At 34.0% G+C, this 12,570-nt stretch overlaps 1 protein-coding gene across 3 annotated transcripts in view; it reads left to right on the top strand.

The window, feature by feature from the left end:
* The window catches only part of LOC146993268 (uncharacterized), a 115,003-nt gene that overhangs the window by 21,864 nt on the left and 80,569 nt on the right, over window positions 1-12,570 (top strand). The gene's annotated exons all lie outside the window — the stretch shown is intronic.

Raw genomic sequence — 12,570 nt, forward strand, 5'->3', positions numbered from 1 at the left:
AGAATTCTCTCTAAACTCTCAGTTGAAATCTTTTCATTTTCAAAAATCTCTTAGTGATGTTTTATACTATCGATTATGATATTTTCTGAATTTAAAACTATGCGACAGATTTCACTGACTTTTAATTGATTGCTGATTGGGGCATTGTCGTCACAATGGAAAACTTGTTATATCATCTTCAATTGTACTTCTCCACATGTCTTCACAAATGTCTCCACATGTCTTCACATACATGTCTTCACAAATTCCATTATTTGGAAAATTTTGCCTTCTATAACGTTCAAAATCTACATCAGAATAAGGCTATTTGTTTGCTTAATTTTGAAATCACACTTTCTTAAGCCCGGATTGTGCCAAGGCTGTTATAAGAAGGCAAGCACCAAATATTCTTTCACTTGGTAACAACTGCAGAATTAGAAAGTCTTTTCCAGTTGAACAAAAATTCAAAGCTTAATTTTTGTAAGATAACTGTAATAATAATAGCCTACAAAAAATAATAAGGTGGATCAAATTAGAAAGTTAAGGCAGAGCAAAATTTCCTGTTAACTGAAGTTCTTCAGCATCTAATTCTTTTTCTCCTCTTCGCTGCTATTCTAGAAACCTCTAGGAGGGACACCACACTCTAAACAAATGTCTTGGTGGCTCACTTATTGCTTAAATCAGATAGGAAAATGTTTTGAAACACCTCCACAGCTGCTGAAGGGCGAGAAGTATTGTCGTAGCTAATATCAACCAGTATCGTAATTACTTTGGAAGAGAAAGCAAAATGCAAAGCTACTAAAATTCATCAAGTGGTGCTATCTGATGACTTTCCATGTTTTGAAAGTAAATGAGTAATTGTTTTAATACTGGACTTTACTTACAAAGTTGGACTCGCTGCCTTATTATCTCATGTATTTTTCTCAGTTTTGTGTTGCTGCTTTCTAAACAGTAATCCAAGGCTCCTGGTCACTTTTTCATGATCATGCACCCAGTGCTTTGTCTGAAAAGAACACCCTCCAAACGTGGGTGCTCACCTCCCTCTTCAGCTGAAATTTAGTCCTGTGTCGACCAGATAACCTTTTTACAATACAGTACTTTCTACAGAGGTTAAAGTGCCTTCCTTTTGCTTTTACGGATTCTCTTGGGAAACTGCTTTAGGAATTTTTCAACCTTTCAATCCTCTTTATGGGATCAACTGAGAAAACTAGATAGAACTGCCAAGATTAGCAGCTGATTACGAGTTGTAATACAAGTGTTTATCAATCAGTCTGTTGCCATTAAAGTGATATACAGGAATCTCTCTAGCTAGAAGAAAAATCACTTTTGCAAAAAACCTTTTTTTTTAAAATTATTATGTTCTCATTTCCTAGATATTGTAAGGAGAAAATTTTTTGGAGATCTGAAAGCTTCAGATATTGGATCATTCTGGATTATGGATTTCTGGATTTCAGATTTTATCCTGTGTTTTTTCTTAGTACTCTAGGTAGTTTTATAAAGTTTAATGCTGTTTCAAAGCTATTTTATTTTTAATCTTTATGTAACGAAGCTAAAGGAATAATGGAAATTTTAGAAATGCTGGTGTCCCATGAGTCATAATTTCAAGTTGTTCTCGATCAGGTTAGGAGAGCATTAGATTGACGATCAAAACTTCAAGATTTCACTGAACACAGAAATAGCATTTATTAACGATAAAACTTAAAGATATAATATATTACTTCCACCTATAGTGGCCATGAAAACATAATCAAGCATCAAAAAAGGTATAATATATGCATCATTTTTTTCTGTTCAAGTGTAAAGTGAAGTATTTTTCATCGACGCGCAGCAAGAGCGCCACCTATCTACCGAAAAGACGGAACATACTCCGCCCTGATGAACATTGATTCATTACAACATTATTATAAAGATCTTCAATTTTAGATTTAAACAAGTTTCCCAAACGTTCAACAGTATATCATATAAAATAACAATGCATAATGACAAATTTAAATTGAATAACAACATTAAACTTAGCACAAAAATTTAGAAATAAAACATACAGTCTCTAGAGTGAAAACAAAATAATGAAACTGCTAAATTATCATAATCCACAATGGTTAATCCAGTCTCTGAATCTGAAACATAATTGAATTAATAATAGTAAAGACACAAATTATGAATATACAATTAATGTTTTTTTTTTAGATTCTTATTCGCTCAATGGTAAGCGGGGAAAGTTTATGTATAAGACGCATCATTTCGCTCAATAAAGTTTTTAGTTTCACAACACAAACTTTTCCATCAGCACCAGGATATAGTTCAATTACTCGTCCAAGTCGCCACTTTAATGGAGGCAACTTTTCGTCCTTTATTAAGACTTAAGTCATTGAGGGCTAAATTTGGTTTATCCCTCAACCATTTGGTACGCCCGTGTAATTGTGAAAGAAAATCTCTAGACCAATGTTTCCAAAAGCTCTGGAAAATTTGCTGTGTCAATTTCCATCTTTCAGCAGGGGTTATTATTTGTAAGCTCAGGTTCAGGAATTGCTGTTAATGTAGTCCCAATTAGGAAATGTCCAGGTGTTAAAGGATTAAAATCTTCAGGGTCAGATGAGATGGAAACTATTGGCCTGGAATTCAAACACGCCTCGATTTGTATAATTAAGGTGTGAAATTCTTTGTATGTTAGAACCTGTGTCCCAATAGTCCGCTTAGTGTGAATCTTCATTTGCTTCACTCCAGTTTCCCAGAGGCCTCCAAAGTGAGGGGCAGCAGGAGGGCTGAAGATCCATTGAATATTTTCACCGCTCACGTAGTTTTGAAATGCTTTCTCATAGGAAAGTATAGCTATGTATCTTCTTAATTCTCGATCAGCCCCAACAAAGTTGGTTTCTCTATCTGAAAAGATTTTCTTGGGTTTTCCTCTGCGCGACACAAATCTTTTCAGAGGTGCTAGGAATGCTTCAGTTGTTAGATCACTAACTACTTCTAGGTGAATGGCCTTTGTGGTGAAGCATATGTAAAGGCAAACATAACATTTATATCTCATTCCCCCTCTTCCTTTCCTAATTTTAATTAGGAAGGGGCTTGCAAAATCCAGTCCTGTATTCAAGAATGTTCTACTCGGCAATACGCGAGAAGCTGGTAGGTCACCCATTATCTGACTGGATGTGCTTGTTCGATTTTTAAAACATTTTATACATTTCCAAATTATTTTTCTTACAATTTTTCGGTCATTAATGATCCAATAATTTCTGTCGCTGCGTAGATAATGTTAATGTGGCTCCTCTGTGAAGGTTCACTTCGTGAAAGTGTTTTTATCTATCAATTCAGTAACTTGGTGACTTTTGGAAAGAAGATTGGATACTATGTGTTTTCTGAAAGATTCTAGTTAGAGTCTACCACCGACTCTAAGGATTTCTTCTCTATCAAGGAAAGGATTTGAGTTCAGGATTTTACTGTTGAGATTCAATTTCTTCCCTGCTTTCAAAAGTCTAATTTCTTCTCTAAATTCGGAATTTTGTATGATTTTGAAAATCAAATTGCTTGCCTTATCCAGTTCTTGAATTGTTAAAAAACCCTTGAGTTTTAAAGATGTAGGTTTAATATTGTTGCAGAATCTTAAACACCATGCAGTTACACATTTCAATTTTTTTCCAGATGAAAACCTGGATGTCAATTCAGATTCAGCCTCTTGGCTAATAACAGAACATAAAGTAGTTTGACGCTGTTCTACCTGTACCTCTTCTACTATAGGCTCAGTCAAAAGATGATGAAGGTAGATTTTTCTCCTTTAACCACACTGGTCCATTTAACCAAAGTTTATTTCCCACTAGATCAGGAGTTCTTAATCCACGTGAAACTATATCAGCCGGATTTTCGTTTCCCTTACACTATTTCCATTGTGAAGGTGATACAAGATCTTGTATTTCACGTACACAATTAGCAACAAAGGGTTTCCATTTATTAGCGGTACCCCTGATTCAATGAAGGATGACTTTAGAGTCACTAAAACAAAATACATTATCTTCTTGGATATTAAACAATTTCCTTAAATATTTAACTATTTTTGCGGCAATAATGGCTCCCATAAGTTCTAAACGAGGCAAGGTTATTTTTTTTAAGTGGGGATACACGGCTCTTTGAAAGCAAAAAAGACATACAGCAAGAATCAGGATCACGAAACTATGCAAGAGCTCCATATCCCTTGAGGCTGGCGTCACAGAAGACACAAAGTTCTATTTTATCAAAATTTACACATTTATCATTTAATATATATTTTCTAGGAATACACTAGTTGAGAATAACTTCAATTTCAAAATAACTAGTTTTAAATTTTTCACTCAAATCGCTGGGCAAAATTGTGTCCCAATTCTCATAACTCTAGTAATAAGAATTTTATTCTGATAACAAAAGGTGCAATGAAGCCAACTGGGTCATAAATTTTTGCCACAATCTGCAAAACCTTTTGCTTTTAACGTGTTTCCAATTAACTGGTTGTAAAAGTTCTTGTACATCTAATTTCAATGTGTCCTCATCCAAATCCCAAATTATTCCCAGCACCATTAACGTTTTCTTATCCAAACTATCTTCCTTATTAATTAAACCAATATCTTGCCAATGATTTTTTAAAGGTACGGAATTTGATACAAATTTTCTTAAGTTCATACCAGTGTCTTGAAGAATTTTAACTGCATCAGTTGATAGTGAAAAAACTTCGTCAACGGAGTCTGCTCCATGGATAAGGTCATCAACATATAAGAACTTATTTAACATGTCAACAGCTTTATTTTATTTTCTTTCACAACCCTTAATATGCTGTTTGGTAGTGACGGACAAAATAAACGGACTTGTTGTCATCCCAAACGGCACTCGGCACATTCGGAAAACCTTAAAGCCTAAACTATTGTCACTATCGTCGGAAGAATGATCAAACCACAAGAACCTTAAAAAATTTCTATCTTCACTATCAATTTCAATTTGGTGAAAAGCCTTCTCTACGTCTGCACAAAATGCAACTCTATGAACGCGAAATTTTAAAATTATATCCAACAGGTTGGGATTTAAATTAGGGCCTGATATCAAACATTCATTAAACGATTTAGCTCTTTTGGACCTAGAGAAAGCCATCATAAACTATTCTTATTTTTGTTGTTACTTTTCCTTCATGTATTCTAATATTTTTTGCATTTCCAAATCAGATGATGGTGGTTCAGTGAGTTTACTAATTTTATCACTTTTACATTTTTAACAATATTTTAATTCACTATATACAGAGTGTATTCTTAGGCCACCACCTTCAACATGAACAAACTTTATTCTTTCTCAACTGTGCGAGCAACAGTGCCCTCTAGCCTTTTCCTTCAAATTACGCAACACTCCCCACCTGAACTCGGTAGAGAGTTCATCTTTCAATAATATATTCTAGAATATTCAATTAATATTTCGACAATCAATCCTAGAGAAATGGTTAAATATAACAAACATGCATACATAATTATAAGCATATAAATTTTACAAAACATTAAATAATACCTATCAGCGAGGTCAGGAGAATCAAACCTAAAATACAAAAATTAGTTAAGTTCCATATTATATAACAATTGTATAGGCCTTTTTAAGGTACCAGTAGGTGTTTTAATTATGCAAAATCTTATTTTACCATCTCTGCCTGGCATTAATTCCAAAATTTTACCTATTGTCCAGAGATTTCTGGGATGTTTATCGTCATGAATCAAGACAATATCGTTGATTTTAAACTGAGATGCGTTAGAGCGTGGAGGACAAATATTGGCAGATCTCAGATTAGAAAGATACTCTGATCTCCAACACTTCCAAAAATGATTTTAAATATCTTGATGGTATTTATATCGTTTAATAATTGCATTTCTTGATCCCATCAAATTATTTTATGTTATTTTATTAGCAGGCAGAGATAGTAATCGTCTACCAACCAGAAAATGAGAGGGTGTTAGTGGAGAAGGTTCATTGGGATCTGCAAACACATAGGTAATTGGTCTACAATTAATCATTGCCTCGATTTCAATGAGCTTTGTTTCAAGCTCTTTCACAGTAAGAGATGATCGACCAATAATTTTGCGTAAGCTGGATTTTATGATTCGTACCATACACTCCCAAAACCCACATCACCATGGACCCCTCTTAATAATAAATTTCCAATTTATGCTTCTAGCAGAAAAAAAAAATCTTTCACAGATGAGTATCTCAAAGTTTTGAAAATATGTTTTAGTTCTTTGTCAGCTCTTTTAAAAGTTTTGGCATTATCGGAGTACATGGTGGTACACAGTCATCGGCGAGCTAAAAATTTTCGGAAAGCTAGCAAAAAACTTTCAGTGCTGAGATCAGTTACTATCTCTATATGTAAGGCACTAGTGACCGCACATGTTAACAACAGCTTGTAAACTTTACCTTGCCTGTCTTTCGTAAAAAATGGGCCGGCGAAGTCCAACCCGGTCACAGCAAATGGAGGCGACTCTTGGATTCTGTCTGGAGGAAGTGGAGCGATATCCTGTACCCCAGGACGAGCACTATATCATCTGCATATCACACATTTTCTGATGATAGTCTTAACACGCTGTCTTCCCTTAATGATTAATATTAGTCTCTGATCTGAGTTAGTGTCGAATTAACTCCAGCATGGAATACCTTTTCGTGCGAGTCCATGATAATCAACTCGGTAAACTTGCATTTAGAGGGTAATACAATAGGATGTTTTAAATTCTTGTGACAGTCTGCAAATTGAATGCGACCTTTCAACCGAAGAATTCCCTTCTCATCAAAGATTATGGGACTTCAAAGATTAAACTCTTGGATTAAGGGAGTAGATGGAAGAATCAAGAATTGATTTTTTTATTTGATAACTTAATTATTTCCACTTGATACGATTCTCGTTGCGTAATTTTTATCCAATAATGTTCAGCTGCTTCAATCTCAAAAGCACTTAAAGGTCCATTCTCTGTAGACCTTTTCCGAAGCCTCCCAATAAATCTTAATATATAGGCAGTAATTCGAAGTAATTTTCCTAAAGAACTGAACTTTTCTATATGCAAAATTGGGGATTCATTGTTAATTACAGGTGCAGTCAAAATAATACTTTTTCTTAACTCTAACGATTCTGAATTTGGTTGTAATTTCTTTTGTTTCAGAAAGTTTTCAGTAGGAAAACGTAACCAGTGTGCCCCATGCTATCACGGATCATTCTTAACTAGTGACTGAGCACTAATTCCTCGAGTCAGTAAATTGAAAGGATTTTGTTTTCCTTCGGAGTGGTTCCACAATTTTTTGTTGCATATACCCTGTATTTCTGTAACACGATTGGCGATAAATGGTTTCCAATTATTTGGCGAACCTTTAATCCAAGTAATGGCGATTTCGGAATCACTCCGAAAATAAACATCCTCAATTAAATCACCAAACAGTTTTTCAAGTATTTATACATTCGAGCTGCCACGAGTGCTCCCATTAACTCTACACGAGGAAGCGTGATTGATCTTAAAGGCGTAACCCTGCAATTCAACATGATAAAGGAAGTTTTAATTTCAGAATCACTCGTACGTTATCTGAAATATGCGATGGCCCCATATGCTCTAAGACTAGCATCCGAAAATAGGTGAAGGCTTATATTCATTGGATCGCCATCAAAGAAATTTCGCTGTATCGATATTTCAGTTAAATCACTAAGTTCATCATGCCAAATGTTGAATTTGTCCTTAATATCTGCAGGAAGGACCTCATCCCAGTCAGAACCGGAACACCAGATTTCTTGCATAATAATTTTTGCCCGAATAACAAAGGGTGCAATAAATCCAAATGGATCGTATATTTGGGCGATACTTTGCAAAAGTTTCCTTTTTGTAGCAAAATCGTTTCCAGTAGAAATGTCAATTAAATTTTTTAAATTTAACTTTATATTGTCCTTAGTAGAATTCCAAATCATGTCTAAGAAGTTCGATTCACTAGTTAACTTGTTATCTGATTCCTTAATCCCATTTAAGACCCATAAATCGTTTAATGCTTTAGAATTAGTTCTTAATTTTCTAAAATTCATCCCAGCATCCTTAAATATGTTAACCGCATCTACAGATAACCAATATGCATCTTCAACCGTTCCTGCTCCAAAATATAGGTCGTCGACATAGACAGAAGAATTTAACATTTCGAAACTGTTTGGCATTTATCTTTGTATTTCCGAATGGGATATTTTATACTGGTGGCCAAAATGAAAGGAGATATAGTCAAACCGAAAGCTACGCAACACATTTGCATAATCTTAAAGGAGTCATCATTTTCATTAAACCAAAGAAATTTTAGAAATTGTCTATCACCTTCAGCAATTTCTATCATCGAAAAGGCTTTTTCAATGTCTCCACAAAACGCTATCTTAAACTTACAAAAATTTAACATAATGTCTAGTATATTTGGATTTAGATTAGGTCCCGATTCAAGACAGTAATTTAACGAATTCGTGTCCTCTGTCCTTGAGCTAGCATCGTACACAATTCTTACCTTAGTAGTTTCACTAGGTCGTATTACTGCTCTGTGCAGCATAAGATATCCCAAATTTGTATCATTATTCGGACATTCTTCCACAATTCCTTCTAATATCTGGTTCTCAATTATATTTTTATATTCCTGAAAAATCTCCGGAGTTTTACTTAGTTTATTGTATAGATTTGCGAATCGTTTTTTAGCTACCTTAAAATTATTTCCTACATTATTCGGACTGTATTTCCAGATTAAATTTGCCTCATATCTTCCGTTTTTAAAGTGCAAATTTCTTTGAAATTGGTCCATTATTTCACAGTCAATATCGGAATAATCATCAGAATCATTTATTCCCATATGCTCTAATTCCCCAAAACCTCTTAAATCTTTCAACACAACAGTGTTTGTCATTACTGCTAAATTTTCAGAACAATTTTTATTTGTTTTATTTTTCTCGATTCCTGTAGCAACCCAACCAAACACAGAACTGACTGCGTACAACCCTTCAGATATTTAAATTCTTTCTGAATAAACTACATTCCAGAATTCATACCCACCAATTAATATCTCAACATCTATGTTATTTTTTCTTGAGAAATCGGCGATCTGCAACTCCAGATGCTCCATGAAGTCTGCAATTTGTTTACTAGGCACACTGATGGGCGCCGAGGAAATAACATCCGAGATCAAACATTAAATTTTTATTTTATTATTTTGTTTCCAATTCTGAATTTCGATTTAACGACTGGATAGGAATGATTCATTGCCTTGGTCGCACCAAATAAATAAACAGAAAGTCTTTCATAACGGATTGGAGTAAGTTTTAAATAGTCGGCCAATTTTTTTGTTATAAAGGATCTGTGACTGCCTTGATCAAGAATTAATCTAGTTAATTTTGATTTATACTTAGAACAAGCATAAACTGTACAAGTTTGTAATAATATTTCCTTGGCATTACAGTCATTATTATTATCACTTTGAGGAACAGAAGCAATCAATTTTAAGTTTTGAACTTTATTTCTTTCCTCAGAATTCAAAGTCAGAGATTCAGTTTCATTTTCGGAATAACCTTGTTCCGACTTTTTGTTTACAGGGGATTTATTAGTACAAATCAATTCATTGTGATACATACTGCCACATTTATTACATTTAGTTTTGTTTCTACACTTTTTTTATGTATGAAATTTTTTAAAACAAGAATAGCAGCGGTTTTCGGATCTTAGTTTCTTTAATTTATCAAAAACAGTCACTTCGCATTTAAATGACTCGTGCAAATTATCACAAAAGATGCATTTTTGGTTAACTGCAGTATGAAATGCAGCCGTGGGTGTATTTTTTACATATTTTCTAGTTTCATATTCTGATTGATTGACTCGCGGAGGCACAGGATTTTTCCTTTCATTTAATACTAGATTTGAAACTTCCCTGCATTCTATTTCCATTTTAATAAATTGTGTTAATTCCGAAACTTTATCTTTCGATCCTCTTTGCCGATTAAATTCCAAAACTAAATCGTCCGGAATTAATTTTAATAATATTGGAATTAGTAAATGTCCACATGAGCCAGAAGTTACTTCTAAAGTTTCCAAATTACGAATCGAAACTTCTAATTCGTCATACAATTTACGTAAAGCCTTTACGTTAGCAGAATTTTTAACAGTTTCTAAATTGAGAATTTTATTCATGAATGAATTAACGATCAGGTCTTTTCGACCATATCTGTCCTTTAGTGATGCTACACAACTATCATGATTACTTTCTGTAAACTCAAAGCCTGACACAACATTCGAATCTTGTCCCATTAAGAATGTTTTTAAGTATGCAAATTTTTGTATTTTTGAAAGCATTTCGTTTTTATGTATCAAATTTTCGAAACTATTCCAAAATTCATTCCATTGTTTGGTTGTCTCCCCAAAATTTATCAATCATTAATTTTGGTATATTCAGCATAATACTCCCACTAGAACTGGAACTTGCATGCAAAATTCCATAACCACTACACTGGTTTAAATCAGAACTTTGGGGATTCCGCGCTGGCGGTGCCATGGTAACCGCATCTAGAAACTGCTTAATTTGACTACAAGCAATTATACATTTGTCATTGTATTCTTTGCTTATACTATAATCTTCTTCAATTAAGTTAACATCAATTAACTCTTGTATTTCATCATCATCATGTGTTCTCAAATTGTTTTTCTTTTCGGTTAATAATTCAAACAATTCCAATAATTCTTTAATCAAATTTGCCTCTCCTTCAATTTTTAATTTCAATTTCAATCACTTTAATTAACCTTGTAACAGACGATCTCAATGTGGAACGTTTACGCTTCAACCTATCTAACTTATCTTCCATTTTATTTAATTTAAATACACCCATGACAGCAACAATACTTACTAATTTACTACAAATAATCACTAAATAATTAATTTAAGATTTCCCTACCTTTATTTGGAATTCCATTGTCCCTTGAATATGAAATATCCATTGTTAAATCCAAATCGAAACACTCAGATTGAACACCTAAAATCTTCACAAAGCCTAAATTGTCGGACGCATGCACCATCTAATAATTTTTGATTTTCCAAATCAGATGATGGTGGTTCAGTGAGTTTACTAATTTTAACACTTTTACGTTTTTAATGATATTTTAATTCACTACATACAGAGTATTCTTAGGCCGCCGCCTTCAACATGAACAAAATTTATTCTCTCTCAACTATGCAAGCAACAGCACCTTCTAGCCTTTTCCTTCAAATTACGCAACACGTATAATGGGCCTATGAGACATATAATAACAGTTAGGTTCATTTTCAACAAACTTATATATTTCAATAATCCCCTTTTCAACTTGTTCTCTAATTATATTATCATATTCATTATATAGGAAATCATTTCCCTTTAATTTATTCTGTAGTCCTAGAAATCGTTGTTAAGCAACGGAAAAAATTATCGTCGAGTTGTGATTTATTGTCCTTCCAAAAGAGTTTTGTACCTGCTGTTATTAAAGTTCAAACTGTCGTTGAAATGCTTAATAGTATTCAAATCTGTTTCCGAAAATGTTTTGTTTTCATTTTCAATTCCTATCGAATCCAGGTTCCAAAATGACTGCAAATCAAATGTTTTTCCTTCAGCAGTAGATAGGCCCACCAGCGGCCGAGCGGTAACGTCGCTGAACACTGGTAGTTCAGTCCGAGATTCGAATCCCGCGAACAGGCTGGCTGCATGGGTGTTTTCGTGGTTTTCCCCATTTGTAACATGTATATGAGCCAGTTTCCCTTAGAAAGTCCTCCACGAAGGCATCTCTCCCTTAATGCAGATAGCTCTCGAGTGCTTTGCCATAATCTAATAAACCAAACCAAACCAATCAGCAGTAGATAAAAACAATGCATTAATTTGAGTATTATTATTTTTTACTTTACCCATCACCGTGTATCCAAATATCGTCGGTACTATAAACAAACCATCATTTATCATTGAAATACTTCCTGTTTGTATACGTCAGAAATGCTCGGCGAAGTAGAATATCTATATTCTCATTCACGGGACTTGTATCCGAAAGTTCCAAACCTTTTTTGGTCATAAATTCTTTAATGTTTTGGCATGTGGATGGTGCTTGGAATTCTATTGATGATATTAATTCTACCTCGATAGCTCCTACAACAAGGCAGCGTTCATCGTTTTTATTTTTAGACTATATGCATCAAATTCTTGCGAGTTACTGCGTTGATTTCCAAACGAATAAATGGTTAGACATTCTTTTCTAATGACTTGCAATTCTAAATTGCACGCTAACTTGTGAGTGATTAAGTTTCTTTCACTACCTTGTACCTCAGAAGCTTGCAGAGTCATCGATTTCAATCTTCCGATGAAGTTAAATGTGCATTGCAGGCAGAATTAAAGGACATGGCAAAAAATGGATTCCAGACATGCTTTGATGAACTTTACACGCACTGGTAAAACTGTGTTGTTGCACAAGGGTCTCATTTCGAAGGAGGATGTGTTTCAGTCTGGGAACTTTTGAATCGTACTTTGTATAACTTTGACAAGAATAATTCTTAAGAAATGCGTTTGTTTTTTTTCTTTCCATGTTCAGTACAAATTAT

This window comes from Stegodyphus dumicola, chromosome X1 (assembly GCF_044657685.1).
Source record: "Stegodyphus dumicola isolate Sdum_Otavi_A_Nest chromosome X1, ASM4465768v1".
Taxonomy (NCBI): Eukaryota; Metazoa; Arthropoda; class Arachnida; order Araneae; family Eresidae; genus Stegodyphus; species Stegodyphus dumicola.